This window comes from Vombatus ursinus, unplaced genomic scaffold (assembly GCF_900497805.2).
Source record: "Vombatus ursinus unplaced genomic scaffold, bare-nosed wombat genome assembly UNPS02014798.1, whole genome shotgun sequence".
NCBI classification, from domain to species: domain Eukaryota; kingdom Metazoa; phylum Chordata; class Mammalia; order Diprotodontia; family Vombatidae; genus Vombatus; species Vombatus ursinus.
The window spans coordinates 8,634,950-8,657,432 of record NW_020954576.1 but is presented as its reverse complement, the minus strand read 5'-3'; the positions used below and the strand labels follow the sequence as shown (position 1 = coordinate 8,657,432).

Sequence of the window (22,483 nt, the reverse complement as noted above, 5' to 3'; positions counted from 1 at the left end):
CTCTCTCTCTCTCTCTCTCTCTCTCTCTCTCTCTCTCTCTCTCTCCTCCCCCTCCTCTTCTCTCTTTCTTCTCTCTTCTCTCTCGTCCCTCTGCTGCCTGTTTTGGATACCCTGACTGTTCTCGCTGCAGCAACAGCACAGCAGCTCCTCCTTGGGCTCTCACACACGTACACACTCTCTCTCACACACACAGTCACACAATCTCCTACTTTAAGGTTGCTGTAAACCACAACGTCACAGGCAAATCACTCTTCACTCCAACCCCACAGCCTCACCTGCTCCACCCCAGGCATTTAGGAGCAAGTATATATCCAGCCCAGTGACCCTGAGGCTCTGGGTTCTGTAGAAGGAGGAGGAAGCAACCTTACAGGGGCGGGAGCGTTCCCCACCCCACCCCTGTCACCATCTCTGTACAAGAGAGTGGCAGTTTCTCAAGCGCTCCCAGACCAATTTTCAAAGGGGATCAGTCCACCAATGGGGTGGTGGTGGACATCTATTATTTCAAATATTTAAGCCAGGTGACTTTGCTGCTGCTAGATAGGTAGATAAATAGATAGATAAACAGAGTTTCAACTTGGGATTAGTAGAGTGAGCAATACTTCAAGCAAATTCCTGAAATCACATCTCACAGGAGAATACAAAGGAAATGAAACTGTAGGTTCATAGGACCTTCTTTAGGACTAACGGTGGTACATTATCATTTCTTATTCTGTATAAAGTTCTCTTCCAGAGAGTCAAGGGCAATAACAAATACAAGAAGCTGGGAGAACAGAGAAGTAGAGAGAGGGTCTGAGCTGAAACCCACCTCTGTTCCCTAAGTTCTTCCCAAGGAGTCCCACTCTCCATGTGAAAGCTCCTCAGGTATGAGCTTCCTGTTACAATTGCTTGCCAAGTGAGTAAGAGAGATTTTGTGACCAACCACCTCCGTTCAGAGGTCTTCAAGCTGCTAGCCAAAGATTTACAGGCTGGTAGGTTCTGTAGTGGATAAAGCAAGGGACTTTGGAGTCAAGAAGTCTTGCCTCAGGTACTTACTAGCTGTGTGACCCTCAGCAAGTCACTTAACTTTTCTGTGTCTCAGTTTTCTTATCTGTAAAATGAAGATAATAAGAACCTACCTCACAGACTTGTTGTGAGGATCAAATGAGTTAACGTGGGTAAAACTTTGCAAACCTTAAGGAGCTATATAAATGTTAGCTACTATTAGATGACAGTGATTTTATTATTGTATCAGCATGCATAGATAAGTATTGAGTGCCCAGATTAAACATGTTTTCAGAGTCCCAAAAGTTTTAGTACAGTTAAAAACTCTTAAAGCTTAAAATTGACAAGTCCAACTATCCTTATCACCTTGCCTCATTTTAAGGTGTTAAAGCTTAAAACTGCATCAAGACTCCTGAGACACCAGTGTTGTGATTACAAAGTGCTTTGCTATTATCCCAGCATGTTAAGAGAGGAGCAAGGGATGCTTGTGTTGTCCAAGTTCTCCTAGTGTTATTTCATTCATTCTCATGTCTAGGGATTTTGAAGCCCTGGGCATTTTGGAACCTATTGTAGAGATGCAAACACTGAGCTTTAGACTGGCCATGTGGTTTGGCCAAGGTAAGGCAGTCAGGCCAGTGGCAGCAGGAGGGATAAGAATCATGGCCCCATGTCGAGTTCCCAGAAGCTTTGCTGTTTCTCTAAGCCTTTTAGATCAGGACCTAAAAAAAGCAAACTTTTACCAAAAGAGAACGCTTTTCAGGCCCTCCCTCTACCCAACGCCCCTGAACTATTCCCAGTGTAGACATTACCCATAATTCACCTGAGGTTTTGTTTTGCCTTACAATTTCCATAGCTATACTATTTAGCATGTGCCAATATTTCCATTAAAATCATTCAGGATTTTTAACTTAGTTGTCACCCTGAAGTGCATTTCAACTCAATTGTAACCCAAGCCACTAATGTGTATGTGTGTGTATGTGTATGTGTGTGTGTGTGTGTGTGTGTGTAAACACATTGAAATGACAAATGATTTTTCTAAAAATGAATAATATTTTCAGGTTGGCCATAGGAGTCTTTTTTAAAATTCCAAGAATATAAAAACAGCTTTTCATTTTTATTCAATATGGTTGTCAAATTATTTTCTTCTCTTTAAAAAAATTAAATCCAAAGCAAAATTAAATAAAAATGAATTCATACCAAACATATGGAAACTGTTGTCCCTCGCCCCCATGGGAACACTTGATTTCCAATATTATTTAATAAAGTATTTCTCTTTTAAGTATATTTTATTGATATCTTCTTTTGTTTTACTGACTAAATTTTCCCTTACATACCTCCTTCCCCTCTTTTCCTTGGAATATAATATTTCTAATTTTATCCTTACCAACAAATAATTTTTAAGCACATATGGTATGCAAGATGCTACATTAAATAATAGGAGAGCAGGTTGCCAATCTACCTTTCTACTTTGATGGATATCAGTTCTCATCAGTACTGATACTTCCATTGAGCAGGTAGCAACTTCTCCATGCCTTTATATTGTATGTGATTCTTACCCACTTCTTTCTGTAGATTTTCTATAGAGTATCTACCAAATGCATTGATCCTTTTCATTTAGAGTGGGTAGTCTCTTATTCCCCATTTCTGTTACATAATCAGTTTACCTTTTCTGTTCATACATATCCTTGATTTTATGTTATTACTTATAATAAACATAAAAAATTTTATGTATCTCCATTTTGTGATATATATGTGCCCTCTCTTTGCTTCTGGTGCTGTGAAAAGAGAGCTAACTAGATTTGGAATCCAAAGACTTGGGTTTAAATCCTGGCTTTGCTATCTCTGGGACTTTATGGAAGTCACTTGACCTCCATATGATCTCGACCTCTGTGAGGCTTGGCTTTCTCATGTGTGAGACGATCACTGTATGGTTCTCTAAGGTCCCTTCCAGCTTTAAATGAGGCAGCTACTTGGTACAATGGATACAGCACTGGACCTGGAGTGAGGAAGTCCAGAATTCAAAGCCAGGATCAGAAACTAACTAGCTATGTGACTGGGGATAAGTCACTTCAACTGTGAAATCGGGATAATAATAGCACCCAGATCCCAGAATGGTTGGAAAGATCAAATGAGATAATATTTGTAAAGCACTTAGCACAGTGCCTGGAACAATTTCTTTCTTTCTTTAAATCTTACGATCCATTATATTGACAAAGAAACTACTACCGATCTAATGCTATTTCCCAAAATTTGAGTATTTTCCACCATTGTATATATTGGTTATATTAATATTTCCACATCTTCACATCTAGGTGCTATTGTGATGGGCTCAACAAGCATCTACATTTACTAAATAATTAGCCAGGATGAGGGATGAAGTCAGAGGCCATGGAACTTTTTTTTTTTTTCCTGGAGGAAACTAATTTACCCTTTTAGGGTTTAAACTCATAATCTTGACCACAATAGAACAGCTCACCAACCAACTGAGCCAATCATCTGTGAAGTCCTGGAAAACTGCCAGGCTAGCAGCATGGAGCAACGCTTGCTTCTCCAGGAACATTGTTGGACTGAATATGAATAGAGAAGGGAAGACAGCAGGATACCCAAAGAGATGGTAAGCTGAAACATAGCAGCTACAGGGAAGGTGAATTGAAGGAATGCTGTCAAGCACCCTGTAACACAGCTTCAACTGCTTTCACACCAGGGGAGACAGAGAGGAAACTGTACCAGGCAGAGAGACCAGGCTTGTTTGCAGCAGTGCCAGGTAGGCAGGATCTGTTTAAGCCAGTCTCTCAAGGACTTGACACAACACAATGCTTAACAATTCTGACTGCTCAGTACAGTTAAATATCACAGAGAGTGTCACACTTTGCAAACAGTCAACACAAACAAGAAATAAAAAGCAATTTCATAAGGACACAACATCAAGCAAAACTGACGATCACAACTATTCAACTATAATTACATACTCAAATGGTAACCATTGGGTTTAATTATATGCTTATAAGCTAATAACAATCTGCTGTCTACATAGAATGAACAAGAGAAAGCACTCCTGAGAATCTTTTTTTTTGTTTTTTTGTTTTTTACAAATAATACCAATATAATTATTATAGCAAATTTTCTCCAAACAACAGGTTGAACACATGAACCAACTAAGAGGAACAGTGTACAGTGTCATCAAATAAAGAGATCATACATAATCGCTCTTGGAGTGAAATAAACATGAAAATGTTATTTCAACACTTTTAGAGGAAGGGGAAGAAGGGCATCATCACTATTTTGTTGATAATGATTCAGAAGCTGAGACACAGGAAGTTAAGTAATAAGTTAAAGAAGAACAGTGACAGAATAAGGAAAAAGATGCGTATTTCCAGTTCTCCATTCCCTTCCATCTATTGCATCACATGTCTTATAAACTTCTCTTCCCCAGTTTGCCATTAAATTGCCCTGAAACACTGAGACACTAACTTGACAATGCTGTCATGATTTCCTTGTGTACACAAAGAGGGGATGAGATGCTCACCTCAGGCAGTTTGTTTTATGGAATTCTTCAAGCTAAAGACAATACCATATTTCACTGCATAATTGTCATAGATTCTAGGACAATTTTTTCTTGCAAAAAAAATGGTGTGCAACCATTATGTGAATCTTTTAAAAAAACTGTGCCCGTATTACTTAAAAATAATTTATTACTAAACTGTATCATTGGCAGAGGAACTATACAGTTTAGCTAGAGTGAGAAGGTGCAAGTCTTACCGTGTCACGTGACTTACCCATGGCAGCTTTGCTTGCCTGCTCAATCCCCTTGACCTACAGCTCTTCTTTGGGTTGAACAACAGTACCATTAGTACTGCAGCTCTCTAAACAAACCACACAAGTTGGCTTTAGGAAATATACTGACAATGCATGTGTGCTGAGAATTCTAGGCTCACAGGCTCAAAATGTGCAAGAGATAAATGTATATCCATATGCCACTGGTGAATACATTGCTGCTCTGTTTACCTTTTAAGCGGTGTGTGGAATAGAATTATATCATGTGACAATTATGCAATGAAATATTATAAACCGATTTTTGGACTGAAAAATCCTCACAGGGTGTGACGATTATGTGGTAGCAATGAGCATTCTGTGAAATATACTAGAAAATGCCATTGGACTAAATTAGAAAGACCTGGGAGTGAAAAGATCCAAGTTCTAATCTTGGCTCTGCTACTCATTAGTAAAGTAACCTTGGGAAAATCACTCAGACCCTCTGGTATTGTTTCATCATTTGAACAAATTAAAAAAAATGTTTATTAAGTACTTAAAATGTGTCAAGCACTGTGCTAAGTCCTGAGTTTACAAATAAATACTTGTTGATTGAATAGTTGATTGATCTATAAAATGAGGGGTTTAGACAGAAGATTTCTAAGTTCTCCAGCTCTGATATTCAGTGGTTTTGTGAATCTGACTGTATAAAGGGCAATGTGCAAAGATCACAAAGAAAAACTGATCACAACTAATTCTTGGATGCTTTTTACTCCCTTGACCTTCTCTTGATTCTCTTATTTCACATCTGACTCTTCCTTTTCAGTCTTTGCTAGATCATTATCCCTTAATTATGGGTTTTCCCTAAAGACTCTTTCCTGTGTCCTCTTCTCTCCTTTGTCTTTACATCCTTCTCTCTCATTAAATTCCCAATGATTCAATTATTTTCTCTATACACATAACTCCAAAACCTATATATTCAGCTTTACTATGTCTCGTGAGTGCATATTTCCACCTCTATTTCCTACAGTCATCTTGAACTCAACATTTGTAAAAATTTGTAAAAAACTCATTGCTTTTGTTTAGTTCTCTTTCTCTCTCTCTCCCTCTTTCTCTTCCCTTCCCCCCACCTGCCACTAATATCCAATCAGTCTTATTATATATTATATGTCTTCATGCATTCTGTGGACCAGCCTTCTTGTTCTTTACCATGCATAATTAGCTCTTCTCTGAATTCAGAATTCAGTCTCCTGCCTTTGCACAGATTATACCACATGGAGTCCACTGTTCTGGAGGATGTAGCCTCTATAGGACTGTTCTTAAAATGCCAAACCATCTAAGTAAGTTTCACAGAACATTCATTAAATTTAAATATAAGTACAAAAATACACTATAGGATCATGAAATTAGAGATGGAAGCTACCTTAGATACTATCAAATTTAAGTCCCTCATTTTACAGATGAGGAACTGAGGCCAGAGAGGTTAACTAATGACATAAATTGTTTTTTACAATGGCAATCACATATACAGCACCCACCTCCAAATTCCCCTGTACCCCTTCTCCCAAATCCAGAGATAGCAATGATAATTTAAGATTAGAGAGAGACACAGAGAGAGAGACAGAGACACAGGGACAGAGACAGACAGAGTCAGAGACAGTGACACAGAGAGACAAACACACACACAGAGACAGAGACAGAGAGACTGAGACAGAGAAGAAATGAATGAATGTACATTGAAAGGTTGAATGTGGTGATGATGCAATATTGAAATTATCTCTTTTTCTATTTTTCTCACATCTTACGTACCATTGAATTCTGAATATTACTTAATTCTTAGGAAAATATCAATTTTTATAGATTCCCTATTTTCTCAACTAGTAGATCTGTATCTTGACATTTTATCTCACAGCCCTAAATTCCTAACCATTTTATATTTCAGCATTTTACAGCTGGAGCTATTCATTTGGATACAAAGCCAAAATATTACAAAATACTTCAGGATGGTGAACCTAGAACATTTTAGAATTTTATTTCACAATAGTGGATTGAGTTGAATTGGTCACTGCTTTAATTTATACAAATCATGAAACCAAAAGCCATATCTCTTTTTCAATTCAATTCAGTTCACTGTAAGATAGGTGTCATCTAAATGTATAGATATGGCTCACAGACAGAATGGATAAATGTCTCTGAAGCTTGACATGCTTCTAAGAGAGATTGGGATTTCTGACCAAAGGGGACAAGAGATTTAAGTCCTGGTCCTTGTATAACAAACCATTTGATCTGAGTCTCAATTTTATCATCTGTAAAGTTGGAGTGTGTGTAAACTAAATTATTTCTATGGCCCCTTCTAGTTTTTAAAGATTTCAGTTTCAATTGAGAAGAGGTGGTAGAATAGGGATTTAAATAATAGGCATGCCTCAAGCCTCAATAACTGAGGGAAGTAGGCATATGAATTACGATCTACTCATTAATGAAATTTCTACAAAAATAAAATCATTAAGGTAATAATAATAATAATGACTGATATTTATATAGTGCTTTAAGACTTGTAGTGTATTTTGCATGCATTGTTTCATATTCTCTTCCCTAAGGGATGCATCATGGTATAGTTGGAAAAGCACTAGCTCTGAGGTTAGAGGATCTGGGTTGAAATACTGCCTCAGATGCTTACTATGTGTGTGGAACTGGATGATGAGACCCCTCCTTGGGTCTCAATTTTCTTATCTGTAAAATGCGGGGGTTGACTAGATGGTCTCAATGGTCCCTTCCAGCTCTGAATCTGTGATCACTTTCAGCTTGACATCTATAATCCTCCTGCCCTAATAGAAATTTCCCCTGAAGACACTGCATGCCATTTCCCTCTTTCAGGGATCTTCTTCCATGCTCCCTCCCCCCAATCAATGACCATTCATTTGCTCTCTAAATTTTCTCTTTAAATTCCAATTCTGCTCCCTCTGTTTAACTGAAACTTTGCCATTAAATGTCATCAGTGACTCCTTTGCCAAAGTCAATGTTTTTTCTCAGTCTTTTTTTTTTTGACTACTCTGAATCATTTGACACTGCTGACTTTCCCTTCTTTCTTGAGATTCTCTTTTCTCCCACCTTCCAGCATGGCATACTACCTTAATTTTTGACTTCTACTCTATCTCCTTTGACAGCTCATGTTCCTTCTTCTACTTAAATGTAGGAGTTTTCCAAGACTCAGTCTTTAGAACCCTTCTCTTTTCTTCTATTTTTTTTTCCTGGAGAAACCATCTACTCTCGTGGTTTTGACGATTACTTCTATGTGAATTACTCTCAATTCCACTTTTCTAGTTCTGACTTTATTTTTTTTTTGTATTTCATAATGTGTGCTAGATATTTCCATTTCTATGTGCCACCATTACTTGGAGCTAGGCATGTTTAAAAGTGAACTGTTAATCCTTATCTCTCTCACAAGCTAACTCTTTTGATTGTCTTTTTTTCATTGTTAATAACATCAAGATTTTCCAAGTTTGCTAGTCTTGAAATTTTGACAATCTTTGATTTAGAATTCTGCCTCAACTCCTATATTCAATTAATCACTACATATTATCAAGTGCTCCTTTAGGAAACTGTTCATATACCTCCTTTCTTTTTGGTTACCACAGTGTTAAGGACCTTACTGTGTAATGATTAGACCAATAACTGATCTCTCTCTTTCTGTGCTTTTCTCATTCTGATTCATCTTCCACGTTTTTGTCAGCTAAGCCTTCCCAAAACATTGTTTGAGTTGCCATTGCTTTGTCAAAAACCTTTAACTGCTCCCTACTATCTACAAAATAAAATCCAAACCCAAGCCCTCCATGATCTGTCCCCAGCCCTAGGGCTTACATTTATACAGGAGAACTTATTATGTTCCAGGCAGACATTGTGCTAGGCACTTTTCAAATACAATCTTATTTGAATCTCACAATAACACGGGGGTTCAGGTAGTATAATCATCCCACTTTATAGCTCAGGAAACTGAGACAGGCAGAGGTTGCTTGACTTCACCAGTCACAGAGCTAATAAATCAGGCCACATTTGAACTCAGGTCTCCCTGACTTGAGGCTCAGCACTCTATCAACTGCACCAACTAGCTGCCACTACTTTAATACTTTAAGATTTATAGAGCACTTTCTTTACAAAGATTTTGTTTCTCTAGGACATAGTACAACCAAGCAAACTAAAGGTTATTAAATAGATTAAGTGACTTGTCTCAGGTATTACATACCAGATGAGTGTCAGAGTCAGAATTTGAACCCAGGTCTCTGGACTCTAAATATAGTGCTTTTTTTTAAACAATACTTTTTTTTTCTTTTTTAACTGCATTGCACTGTTTCCCTTTCTATTTCTCCTTATGCTGAGATTCTAATAGAGCCAAGTGGGCCTAATCACTTTCCTTTGAATGTCTCTTTTGCCTCCCTAAATCTGAAAAGGAAATCAGTATTTGTTGATTTGATTTTTTATTTTAACCCTTCATTTCTTCTTATTAATAATAGTATATACATGCTGGAGCAAAAATAAAAATAACAGATCAGAACCTATGTCACTAAACATTGCTGCTATCAAACAAAGCTTAACTACATTTTTGACTCACCTATGAGGCTGCCCCAGGATTTAGCCTTAGTTACTGGCTGATTATCATTTTCCCAAACTTCTTCTTGACTACTTTAAAACATGAAGGTGATAGCTGCCACCTCAATATTCTCTTCTAATCTCAGAGAATTCTCCTAACTCTGGAGTCAAAAAGAGGTTGCTGTGAATTTTTCTCAACAGGGGCCTCCTAATTAGAGACCTCACCTTTCTTACCTTCTGCCTACTAACATCTTTGTGGCTCGTCCAAAAGACATCTCAAATGGAAATAAAAATTGTCTTTGAGATTTACAAACCAGGAGTTTTATCTCTATTCTACAACCTATGTCCCGACTAATTTCTTTTTTTTTTTTTTGGTGAGGCAATTAGGGTTAAGTGACTTGACCAGGGTCACACAGCTAGGAAATGTCAAGTGTCTGAGGCTGGATTTGAACTCAGGTCCTCCTTACTCTAGGGCCAGTGCTCTATCCACTCCACCACCCCAACCCTGGCTATTCTTATATTGCTTCTTTCCACTAAATTTCTTAAAGGTGATTTCATCTTTTAAAAACAAACAAAATCAGAAAAATCTAAATAGAACAATGAGAAAAGTTTTCTTTTTTTGGTTGTTATTGTTGTTCAGTTGTTTTTCTGTTGTGTCTGACTTTTCGTGATCCCATTTGGGGTTTTCTCGGCAAACAGCCTGGAGTGGTTTGCCATTTCCTTATCCAGATCATTTTTACGATGAGAAAACTGAGGCAAACCAGGTTAAGTGACTTGCCCATGGTCATACAGCTAGTAAATGTCTGAGGCTGGATTTGAATTCATGAGCATGAGTATTCCTGATTCTAAGCCCAGCACTCTATCAACTGGGCCACCTTTCTTTTTTTTGTCTTTTATCATGACATATTAGATATTTTGGGATTTCAAAGTATAGTCTTACTGTAAAGAACTAACCCAGCAGCATTCAGAAATCTGTTTCCCTTCTCCATAATATAACTGTTCTTCAGAATTAAAAGAAGGAAAGGTTCTTAACACTCACCTTGTTCAACCCACCTCATTTCACTAATGAGAAAAATGAGTCCCAGGCACAGGGACAGGTTTGTCCAATTGTCACACAGGTAGTGAGTAGAACAGGACTCAAATTCAGCTCTTCTGTCAGCAAATGCAGCGTTCTTTCCACTGTACAACATTGTCTTCCCAGGTCCCATTTACCAAAAAGCCAGAGAAGTGCTTCTGAGAAAATTTTCATTCTCCCATCTCAATCAGCTGTGTTACCATTTTCCTGCTCTACCCGCCATTCCAGACCTGACACTTTTTTACCATGTACCTCCAGAATCCATGTCCCCCAGTCTCTGAAGAAGTTAATTCACTCATCACTCATCACTGGTGCTTCTCTCCTAGGGCCGCAGCCCAGATGATTGATGACTGAGTATGAACTAGTCTGACTAAGACACTCCTCTACTGTCAGTCCTAGCACTGGACCAGGCTTCACCTCTTCATCCTATCTAGCTAGTCAGCCACACATCTTGAACATTTTTTCTGTCTGCCACTACTGCCCTGCTTCCCTACATCTCTTACTATGAGCACAGTAATCAAATCTCGAATAACATTGTTTCTGGAAAGAGTGTGTCGAATGACTACCCTATGTATCAACTTACCACCTCTGTCACTCCCAAGACCAAGGCTCTCTTCCTTGTCTCTCTATGTGTTTTCTTCCTTTGTAAGAATATAAACTCTTTGAGGGCAGAGGCTGTCTCTTTTTAAATTTGTACCTCTGGCACTTAGTACAGTGCCTGGATCGTAGAAAGTACTTAAAATATTTTTCATTCATTCATGAAGGCAGACTTTACCTGAAAGTGTTAATGTTAATACTTTCCTGTCAAAAGGATGGTTCACTGTGACAGATTTTTATTTAATGTTCCTCTTTATAAGGGAATAGTCTAAGGATCATTTGGTGCCATCTCATGTAAAACCATTAGGCTCATAGCCTTCAAAGAAACTATTAAAATAATTCATGTCAAAAGAGGACTGAGGTGACTAGGTTCATAGTCACCAAATCAATTTTTCATGTTTTCTCTAAATTATTGTGCAACTTTTATAAGGTGACCTAAAGCCAAAAAGCTTAGAAATTTTACATTGGCATCAATTATGATTTTATTCCTCATCACTAATTCTTCTTAATTTCTGCCTTTATGGATTAATTGTGGTTGGGGAATGGACAGGGATGTTTAATTACTACTCCTTATAATATAAAATTAAATTACGATGAATGGATGAGTTTCACATTTTTACCATTATATTCTCCAACAGCAAAATGGGACTAAGTAAAGAAAACAAATAGCAGAAAGCACACAATGCATTTTGTGGATAGATAAAAGCTAAATGAAGAAGATCTGGGGGGTCTGAAAGGATTACAAACTCAATATAAGTCAATGGTGGAAGCCCAAAATGATAATGCTATCTTATTCTGCATTAAGAGAGGCAAAATATCAAGGCCCAGGATTGTAGTAGTCCCACTGGACCCTGCCTTGGTCAGGCCATATCAGGGTTATTGGGTGCAATTCTGAATGCCACATTTTAGGGACAATGGACAAGCTGGAGAATTGAAAGTTGGAGGGAGTAAGGGCATACCATATGAGGACTGACTGAAGGAGCCAGGGATGTTTAACCAGAAGAAGAGAGGACTCAGGAGGTACATGATAACTATTCTCAAATATGTAGAGGAGGATTTAACTTACTGTTTGGCCCTGGAGGGCAAGAGCTGAGAGAGAAGGGTGGCAGATGGGTGAACTTTAAGTTCCATGTGCAGAAAAAGTTCCTAAGCCTTAAAATTACCCCAAAGTGGAATGGGCTGCTTGAGGAGGCAGTGAGCTCCTATCACTGGGACTTCTTCAAGCAAAGTCTGGATAATCATTGTCAAATAAGTTGCACAGGTGGTTCTTACTCAGGAACAGGTTTGACTAGACCTGTTATTGTTGTTCAGTCATTTTCGGTCTTGTCTGACTTTTCATGATCCCATTTGGGGTTTTCTTGACAAACGTTCTGGAGTGGTTTGCCATTTTCTTCTCCAGATCATTTTACAGATGAGGAAACTTAGGCAAACAGGGTTAAAGGGTTAAGTGACTTGCCCAGGGTCACACAGCTAATAAGTATTTGAGGCTGGATTTGAAGTTAGGTTTTCCTCACTCTAGGCCCAACACTCTATTTACTGAGCCACTTAGCTCCCCTTAGAGTAGAGCAAGGGTTCTAAATCATTGCTTATGTGTCATAGACTGCTTGGGCATTCTGCTGAAGTCTATAGACCTCTTTTCAAATGCATAGGATTTCAATGCAAACTAATACACTTATCAATTTTTTTTAAATTCACAGACCAGGTTAAGACCACTTTGATTAGATGAATTCTTCAAATTGTGTTCAACTTTGATGTCTTGTTATTTTGTAGTCAGTGTGTTTAGTTTTATATACACACATACACATCCCTAAAGAGAAGGAGAATGAAAGCAGAACCATAGATGAGGAAGGAGAAGAAACGGGGATATGCCACTGAGGCTGTGGACATCCTCAATGGATATTTAGCTGATGACTATTAAAATAGAACATAGCTATAGACTGTTGGTTAATGAAAGTGAGAGCGAGAGCAAAAGCAAGAAAGAGTACAAGAGTGAGATAGACAGACAGACAGACAGATGGATAGATAGATATTGATAGAGACAATGACAGGGACACAGAGAGATAGAAAAGAGATAGAAACATAAAACTCAAATCAGTATATGCTCATAAGGAAAGGGGTTATAATGATCTGTGAGAATGTCGGAATTCTTTTTTCCTATGTTCAACACTGTGTAATGTGCCAAATTACCCTCCATCCACAAGCTCCCTATAGAAGCTGCCAAACTTGAGGAACAATTCTGGCCTTACGCAATTCGGTAAATATTTAATATGGGCCTTCTACTCTCAAGGCACCATATTAAGCTCAGGAATACAAAGATGGGAGAAAAACCCAGTATATACAGTTCCTGCCCTTAAGAAGCTTACAATTTATTTAGAAGATAGTATGTGTTAATGGCAAAGGAGAGATCAAAATGAAGTATTCTATGATAATTTGATGAAGATAATGAAGCAAGGGCATTGGATAGAAGAATCTTGTTGCGGTAGCTTCAGAGTTCAACAAGTCGGGTTTTCTGTTCTAACTGGTAAACTAGCCTCAGTGGATTGATAATTAGACAGACAGACAGATAGAACATTTATTTTATTTTTCATTTTTTTTTTTAGGCAATTGGAGTTAAATGACTTGCCCAGGGTCACACAGCTAGTGTCAAGCGTTTGATCTGAGTCTGGATTTGAACTCAGGTCCTTCTGACTTCAGGGCTGGTGCTCAATCCACTGCACCCCCTAGCTGTCCCTAGAACATTTATTAAGCACTTATGTGCCTGTCACTGTGCTAAGTGTTGATTCATCCCTTGCAAACAAACCTCAGTGCTCTTGCCCCGCCCCACAATCCCCAGTGTCTGGATTTCCTAGCCATGAACGCCAGAAGCTGAGTTTCTAATGTGTGCTGCTAAAATTTACAGATGTCTGTTTACCTCTTTGTTCCTCCACCAGTTGCCCATTATTTGTACCTTTCAACTGCCTTGTCCCTGCCTGCTTCAACACTTTTCAAGTAGTTCTTGGATTGTGCTTGGTACTCACTTAGCTTAGGTGACTCACCTCTTACCTTGCCTTTGAACTGATTGCCTAGCATCAGCCTCATATTTTGCACTACTGTATACTCAGATTATGCAAAGTCCTCTGGCTTTTCTTTTGTGTTTAGAACTGCAGCCTATGCTCTATTCTGTGGGGCTGACTAGAATCAAGTTTCTGATCTTTTCCATCCTAGATGCCGGGATGCCTAGTTCTATGCCTAGTTCTGATGGGATATCCTGACAAAGGTGTAGAGAAGAACATGAGGTTAAGAGGCTGATACACAAATAATGATAGGATCTTGTTGTCATGCACAAGTGGTGGGTGAGTCTTCATAGAAGTCTTGGGGAAACAAAATAATAGCCCCCATGCCTAAAAAATAATTAAATCCTTTTGCAAATTTTGAACTTCTCAGTAAATTATTTCTCCTCTCTAGGCTTCTATTCCTCCATCTGTAAAATTAAGATTAGATTAGATTGGATAAAGCACTTTCTAAATGTGTACTATGGACTAGATACTGTTCTAAACTCTGAGAATACAAATATAAACAAAAAGAAAGACAGTCATTGTTCTCAAAGAGCTTGCATTCTAGTAGGTCAGATAATAAAAATAACAAAAAAAAGAAAAGAAAAGGAACTGAATCAGAGAATCAGGAGCTGTACCTGGTTAGAAGTGAGCATGGATGGCATGGGTGCTTCCTCAAAGGGAGGTTCCAAAGAGGAACTAACCAATCAGAGGACAAAGCTTCAGGAATGGTGGCATCTCCACCTGAGCAGAGGTGGCAAAGCAGTCTGGCAAATCAGGAACTGAGCTGAATTTGGGTTAGTGTTAGAACAGATGATTTCTAAAGCCCAATTCAGCTTTAATGTTCTATCTATTCTATGAGATTTTAAACCCATGTAAGAGTATTGCCACTGACTCACAGGAGATTCTGTAAGAACCTAACCTTTCACGAATATCTTCTGCTCAAATTCCTGGCAATATCCTACTTTAATTTAAGGCACAGTCAGAGCAAAAACACATAGAGAGCTTTACTGGATCTATTTAACTAAAAGATTAAGAGCAAAAATGAAGCTAATTTCATTAGGTTCAATATTCAAAGCGCAGACGACTTTATTTTATTCACTGTTTTGCAATATCAACATAGTCCCACAGTTCTTCACAGTAATAAATAGTAAAACAACAACAAACCCCCAAAACAAGATAAAATAAACAAAAATCCAACCCCAAGGCATTGTTTTGGTGGCAAGCAGTGTGTTAAATGACCAGAAATCACCTAGATCAGCTGCAGGAACCAACAAATGGATTTTTAACTGATAAACAGGTCTTCACCATCCATCAGCTTTCACCATGGTACAGCATTTGTATTTTCAATAGGAGAGAAAATGCTCCAAAACGAACATAATGATCACAAAGAAATTGGTTCTCAGGCACCGGACAGCTTGCCTTCTACATCTGGAAAGAATAATTCATAGACTCTCCACATACTTCCAAGTACAGATAACTACGCAAGATAGCAAAATAACTTTTTCAGTCTTTCCCAGGTATTGTGTGACTAACCTATTTTTTTCATCATGCTACTATGTGAAACTTTTGTCCATAAGATATGTCTGTTCATTCTCACTCTCTCTCTCTCTCTCTCTCTCTCTCTCTCTCTCTCTCTCTCTCTCTTTCTCTCTCTCTCTCTCTCCTTCCACTTTCTTTTGGAGAGGGCTACGTTTGGAATAAATGAGTGACTAGATGAGGAGAATGTCAAAGTGGGTTCAGAATGCCTAGAGAGTCACTTGGACATCAGTTAATTAGACTCTAGGAGATGTGTTTCCCTCCTCCTCATGGGACCTCCACAGACCCTAAACCACAGAGCCTGGACAGCTGCTAGAAACTGCATCCTATTAGAACAAGAATCACATCTGTTCAGAGTGAAGTGTTGCCAAGAACACAGAAGCTGAGGGTGGGGATTCTGCCTTCAACATTCCTGTCTGTGTAGCATGGGATGGCAAACATGTCCAGGCTGATAACTTTTTGCTTCCTGAGCCAACTGGTCTATTCTTGCACCTAGCAACCAACAAAATGGGAGTTGTGGACACAGCTACCAAGGTAAGTGCCAAATGCATCCAAATAACTCTGTGAGATCAGGGTGTCAGGGTTGATTTGGTATTGGAGTAATTGGGTGAGAAAGGGGAGAGAATGTCTTTGCCTAATGATTATTAAGGGTAGACCTACAGCCAGGATGCTCTAGGTCAGAGGTGTCAAACTGATGACCTTCAACTAGAGTAAGATGTAATTGGTAAATGTTTACCAAACTAAATAAAAATTAAAAAAAGACATAGTTAATGCTTATTTGTGGTTTTCTAAGGCAATTTGCAGCCCACAAGGATCCACACAGGAATCTTGGTAAGTTTAAACAAGATAATGGATATAAAGCACTTTATAAACCTTAAAGGTTATTATTATTGTTATTATTATTATTATCATCATCATTATTAGACTACAGTCACTAGACCTCAGTGATGACTTCATTCTCTGAGCTTCTAATGCACTTCTCCTGAGCTAAAGCAATGTTTATAGTGCAATACAGGGCTGTTTTGGGAAATGTTTAACAATTTTACTCTGCAGGAAAAAGAAGTATGGATACACACCTAAGTTTAATCTGCATTATTAACACTTTCTGAAGTTTAGACAACCAACAACAATAAATCAAGTCTTTATTTGTTGTGATTGCACATTTCTGCTCATACTGAAGACTGAACAATCCAAGCCTTTTAAAGTTGGATCTATCCAGCACATCCTTGGTCCTGTCCCACCTGCATCCAGAACAACTAAGCAACTTCCTAAAGTTCCTTTCATCTTTGTCATTAGGGATTATGTGGTTTGTGCTTCTTTTTAGCTCAGAGGTGGACTAATTGGCTAGCCAAGCCCAGGAATACTAACTTTGTTATGAGTTTGCCCTGAAACTTTAGATAGAACAATATAGTTTTTTTAAAATCATAGGTAAAAAGGGATTTTAAAGGACTCAACATTTCCTGAGGCAGTCCCATTTCACTTTTTGATGGTTCTCATTATTAGGGATTTTTTAAAAAATGTTGAGCTCAAATTGATCTCTTTGCTGCTATGACTCATCATGTCATTGCACTACAAGGGCATGTAACTAACAAATATAACTCTAAAGCTCTTTATAAATATAAAGGGGTATAACGTAATGCTAAACATGGGTACTCCAGGGACATGCTTCCAGAACTATTTCCCATAGGGATAGAAAAGGCCACATGTACATAAGGAAAAATCCATATGGAATGTGCTAGGTCCAAAACCTACCATGGTCACAGAACCATAGTAACTTAAGAGTTTAAAAGGACATCTGAGATCATCTAGTCCAAGGCTTATCTGGTCAGGAATTTGTTCTATAATGTCCTGGACAACTTGTTCAGTCATTTTTCAGTCATGTCCAACTCTTTATGACTTCATTTAGGATTTTCTTGGCAAAGGTATTGAAATGATTTGCCATTTCCTCCTCCAGCTCATTTTACAAGCAACAAGGTTAAGTCACTTTCCCAGGGTCACATAGCTAGTAAGTGTCTGTGGTCAGATTTGAATTTAGGAAGATTATTCTTCCCCACTCCAGGCTGAGCACTCTATCCATGGCACCACCTAGCTGCCCCTCTCTGACAAATAGTCATCCAGTATCTTCTTTATGACATCCACATTGGGGAATTTAGTATTTCTTTTCTTTTTTTTTTGTTTGTTTGTTTTTGTTTTTGTTTTTTTTTAAAAGGTAGTTGAGGTTAAGTGACTTGCCCAAGGTCACACAGCTAGTAAGTGTCAAGTGTTTGGTCTGAGGCCAGATTTGAACTCAGGTACTCCCGACTTCAGCGCTGGTGCTCTTTCTACTGCGCCACCTAGCTGCCCTGGAATTCAGTACTTCTTGAAGCAATCATTTCATTTTGGGTTGGCTCAAATTATTAGAAATTAACTGTCCATTAACAACTTCCTTTTTCTCCCTCTCTTTATCTTTTTTTCCCCAGATTTGCTCAAAGATTGTTGAGGCATCCCCTCAATTTTCTATTCTTTGCCCCAAAAAGAACTGCTATAAATATAGGTCCTTTTCCCTTTTGTTTTTTATCTCTTTGGGATATAGAGCTAGTAGTGGTATTGTTACATCAAAAGGAATGCATGGTTTTATAGCCTTTTGGGCATAGTTTCAAATTGCTCTACAGAATGGTTGAATTAGTTCACAACTCTACCAATAGTGCACTGATATCTCATTTTTTCCCACATCTCCTCCACCATGTGTCATTTTCCTTTTCTGCCCTATTAGCCAATCTAATGGGTATGAGATAGTACCTCAGAATTGTTTTAATTTGCATTTCTCCAATCAATAGTGAATTGGATCATTTTAAAAATATGACTATAGATAGCTTTGATTGCTTTGTCTGAAAACTGTTCATATTATTGATCATTTAGCAATTGGGGAATGGCTCTTATTTTTATAAATTTGACAGTTATCTATATGTTTGGGAAATGAGTCTTTTATAAGAGAAACTTGCTTCAATTTTTTCACAGTTAGTTAGTTAGTGTTATTAAAACAGTTACTAATTAGCTATTGCTAACTGTATTTCCTTCCACCCTATTTCCCTCCTGCCCTGTTTATTCTATTCTCTCTCCTTTCACCCTGTCCCTCCTCAAAAGTGTTTTATTTCTACCTCCTTCCCAAATCTGTCCTTCCTTCTATAATACACCTCCCTTCTCTTATTCCTTTTCCCTCCTACTTTATTGTAGGATAAGATAGATTTCTATACCCAACTGAGTGTGTGTGTTATTCCTTCTTTGAGCTAATTCTGATGAGAATAAGGTTCATTCTCTCCCCCCATATCCCTTATCTTCCCCTTCACTGTAAAGGCTTCTTTCAACCTCTTCTATGTGAGATAATTTACCCCATTCTATCTCTTCTTTTCCCTTTCATCCAGTACATTCCTCTCTGACCCCTTAATTATTTTTAGAAATCATCCCTTCATATTCAACTCACATCTGTGCCTTCTATCTATATATACTCCTTCTAACTGCCCTAATAATGAGAAAGTTCTCATGAGTTACAAGTATCATCTTCTCATGTAGGAATGTAAACAGTTTAACCTTATTGAGTCCCTTATGATTTCTCTTTCCTGTTTACCTTTTTATTTTGTTTTTATCCTGTTTACCTTCAGTTTTGTATTTGAAAATCAAATGTTCTATTCTGTACTGGTCTTTTCATCAAGAATGCTTGAAAGTCCTCTATTTTGTTGAATTTCCATTTCCCCCCTGAAGATTATACTCAAGTTTTGCTGGGCAGGTGATTCTTGGTTGTAATTCTTTGAGCTCTGTAGAGCTGTAGACTTCTTTTCCTCTATGAAATACCATATTCTAAGCCCTCCTATCCTTTAATGTAGAAGCCACTAAATCTCTTGTTGGCCTGACTGTGGCTCCATGATACTTGAATTTTTTCTTTCTGGTTGCTTGCAATATTTCTCCTTGACCTGGGAACTCGGGAATTTGGCTATAATATTCCTGGAAGTTTTCATTTTGGGATCTGTTTCAGGAGGAAATCTATGGATTCTTTCAATTTCTATTTTACCCTCTGGTTCTAGAATATCAGGACAGTTTTCCTTGATGATTTTTCGAAAGGTGATGTCTAGGGTCTTTTTTTTGATCATGACTTTCATGTAGTCCAATAATTTTAAATTATCTCTCCTAAATCTATTTTCCAGGTCAGTCATTTTTCCAATGAGATGTTTTACATTGTCTTCTGTTTTTTTACTCTTTTGGTTTTGTTTTATTGTTTCTTGATTTCTCATAAAGTTGTTAGCTTCCATTTGTTCAATTCTAATTTTTAAGGAATAATTTTCTTCAGTGAGCTTTTGGACCTCCTTTTCCATTTGGCCCATTCTGCTTTTTAAGGAGTTTTTTTTTGTTCAGTGAATTTTTGTGCCTCTATTTCCACTTGGCCTGTTCTGCTTTTAAAGGCATTCTTTTCCTCATTGACTTTTTTACTGTCTTTACCATTTGGCCTAATCTGTTATTTAAGTTGTTATTTACTTCAGTAATTTTTGTGTCTCCTTTACCAAGCTGTTGACTCATTTTTCATGATTATCTTGCATCACTGTCATTTCTCTTCCCAATTTTTTCCTTTACCTCTTTTACTTGATTTTCAAAGGCCTTTTTGAGCTCTCTTCCATGATCTCAGACCAATTCATGTTTTTCTTGGAGGCTTTGGATGCAGGAATTTTGACTTTGTTTTCTTCTGAGTATGTGATTTGATCTTCCTTGTCATCATAGTAACTTTCTATGGTCAGAATTTTTTCTGTTGTTTGTTCATTTTTCCCATCCTATTACTTGACTTTTAACTCTTTGTTAAAGTAGGGCTCTACTTCTAGGGTGGAGGTGCAGTATCCCAAGTTTCAGGGTTTTGTGCAGCTGTTTTCCAAGATACTTCTAGAGTCCTATAAGTTTTCAGTTCTTCCAAGCTGGTATGATCCTGCCTTGTGCTCTTGCCTATGATTGTCAACAAGCACTCTTTTTTACTCTGGAACTGTAAGGAGGGTCCCTGTTCCACTGTGGCTGTAAGCTCTGCTATGCTATTGCTCCTCTTCATCCTGGGACTGCCACCCATGAATGAAACCTAGATCTGAGTTTGGGCAAAGGAACAGAGTTCTACATCAGTGCTAGCAAAGAGACCTTTGTAATCTCCTTCTGACCTGTTGTTTGAACCCCTTACCATCTGTGGGCTGAAAACTTTGGAAGCTGATGATGATGATGATGATTCACTCTGAAGGCCTGCTCCTGGTTTCTGCTGACCTTCCAAGTTGTCTTTGGTATCTGTGGGCTGAGAGGTCTGGAAACCACCACAGCTGCCACAGATTCAGTTGCCCCAAGGCCTGATCCCCATTTGCTAAGACCAGTCTTGGCTGGTGCAGCCTGAGCTGGACTGTATTCCTCTCTCACCCTGGTGCAATAAACCTTTCCTCATGACCTTCTAAATTGTCTTGGGCTGACAAATTGTTTCACTCTATCTTTTTGTGGGTTCTGCTGCTCTAGAACTTGTTCAGAACAATTATTTAAAGTTATTTGGAAAGGTTTGGAGGAGAACTCAGGCATGTCCCTGCCTTTACTCCGCCATTTTGGCTCCACCTCCCTCCTAATCTCTTAAAGCACAGTAGTACTCCATCACAGTCATAATACCACAACTTGTTCAGCCATTCCCCAATCAATGGACATCCCCTCAATTTCCAATTCTTTGCCATCACAAAAGAGCTGATATAATTAGTTTTTGTATATATAGATATTTTTCTTTTTCCCTTGATCTCTTTGATATACAGACCTAGTAATGCTATTGTGAAGTCAGAGAGTATTCTCTGTATTTATGACCTTAGGGCAGAGTTCCAAATTGTTCTACAGAATGAACGGACCATTTCACAACTCCACTAACACTGCATTAGGGTCTCAATTTTCCCACATCCTTTCCAACATTTATAATTTTTCTTTTCTGCCGTATTAATGACTCTTTTTTTTAAAATAAAATTGACTCAGTTCCTTTTATATTTGAGAAATGAGAAATTTGCTGTAATTTTTTTTGTATTACTTCATTGTTGGTGGTACCTTTTTTTTTAAATCAAAAATGTAGTTTCCTTGGTTATCGTTTAAAATTAGGTACATTTTTGTTTTTGCTTTGTGTGAGATCATGATTGCTACTCCTGCCTTTTTTACTTCAGCTGAAGCATAATAGATTCTACTTCTGCCTTTTATTTTAACTTTATCTGTGTCTTTCTGTTTCAAACAGAATTTTGTTGGAAACAACATATTGTTGGATTCCAGTATTTAATCTATTTTACTATCCACTACTGTTTTATGGATGAGCTCAACCCATTTATATTCACAATTATGATTACTGTGTATTTTCCTCCATCTTTTTTCTCTGTTTCTGACTCTCTGTCTCTGTCTCTCTCTCTTTTTCTCTCTCATCCCTCCTCAAAAGTCTGTTTTGTTTCTAACCACTGCCTCCTTTAATTTATCCTTCCTTTTAATACCCCCTTTCCTTTTTCTTATCATTTTGTCCTCTTCCTGTTAAGATAGAATTCTATAACCAAATTAGTATGTATATATATTCTTCCCTCTTTGAACCAGTTCTGATGAGAGTGAGGTTCAACTGTTACCCATCACCTCTTCCATTTTCCCTACCACTGTAAAAGCTCTTTCTTATACACTCCTTTTATGTGAGATGATTTTTTTCTCTATTTTTCCTCTATCTTCCCTCCCCTTTTTAGTGCATCCCTCTTTCACATTCATTAGTTTTTTTTGAAATCATCACAAAACAGTCAACTCACACCCATGCCCTCTGTCTTTATACAGTCTTTCTAACTGGCCTAAAATGATAAAGTTCTTAGGAGATACATATATCATCTTCCCATATAGGGATGTAAAGAGTTTAGTCTTATTAACCTTTTTCATGCTTATATTT

The 22,483-nt window shown here is 37.9% G+C and overlaps 1 protein-coding gene across 1 annotated transcript in view; it reads right to left on the bottom strand.

Annotated features, from left to right (window-relative positions):
- The window catches only part of LOC114049970 (putative thiamine transporter SLC35F3), a 527,549-nt gene that overhangs the window by 164,291 nt on the left and 340,775 nt on the right, over positions 1–22,483 (bottom strand). The gene's annotated exons all lie outside the window — the stretch shown is intronic.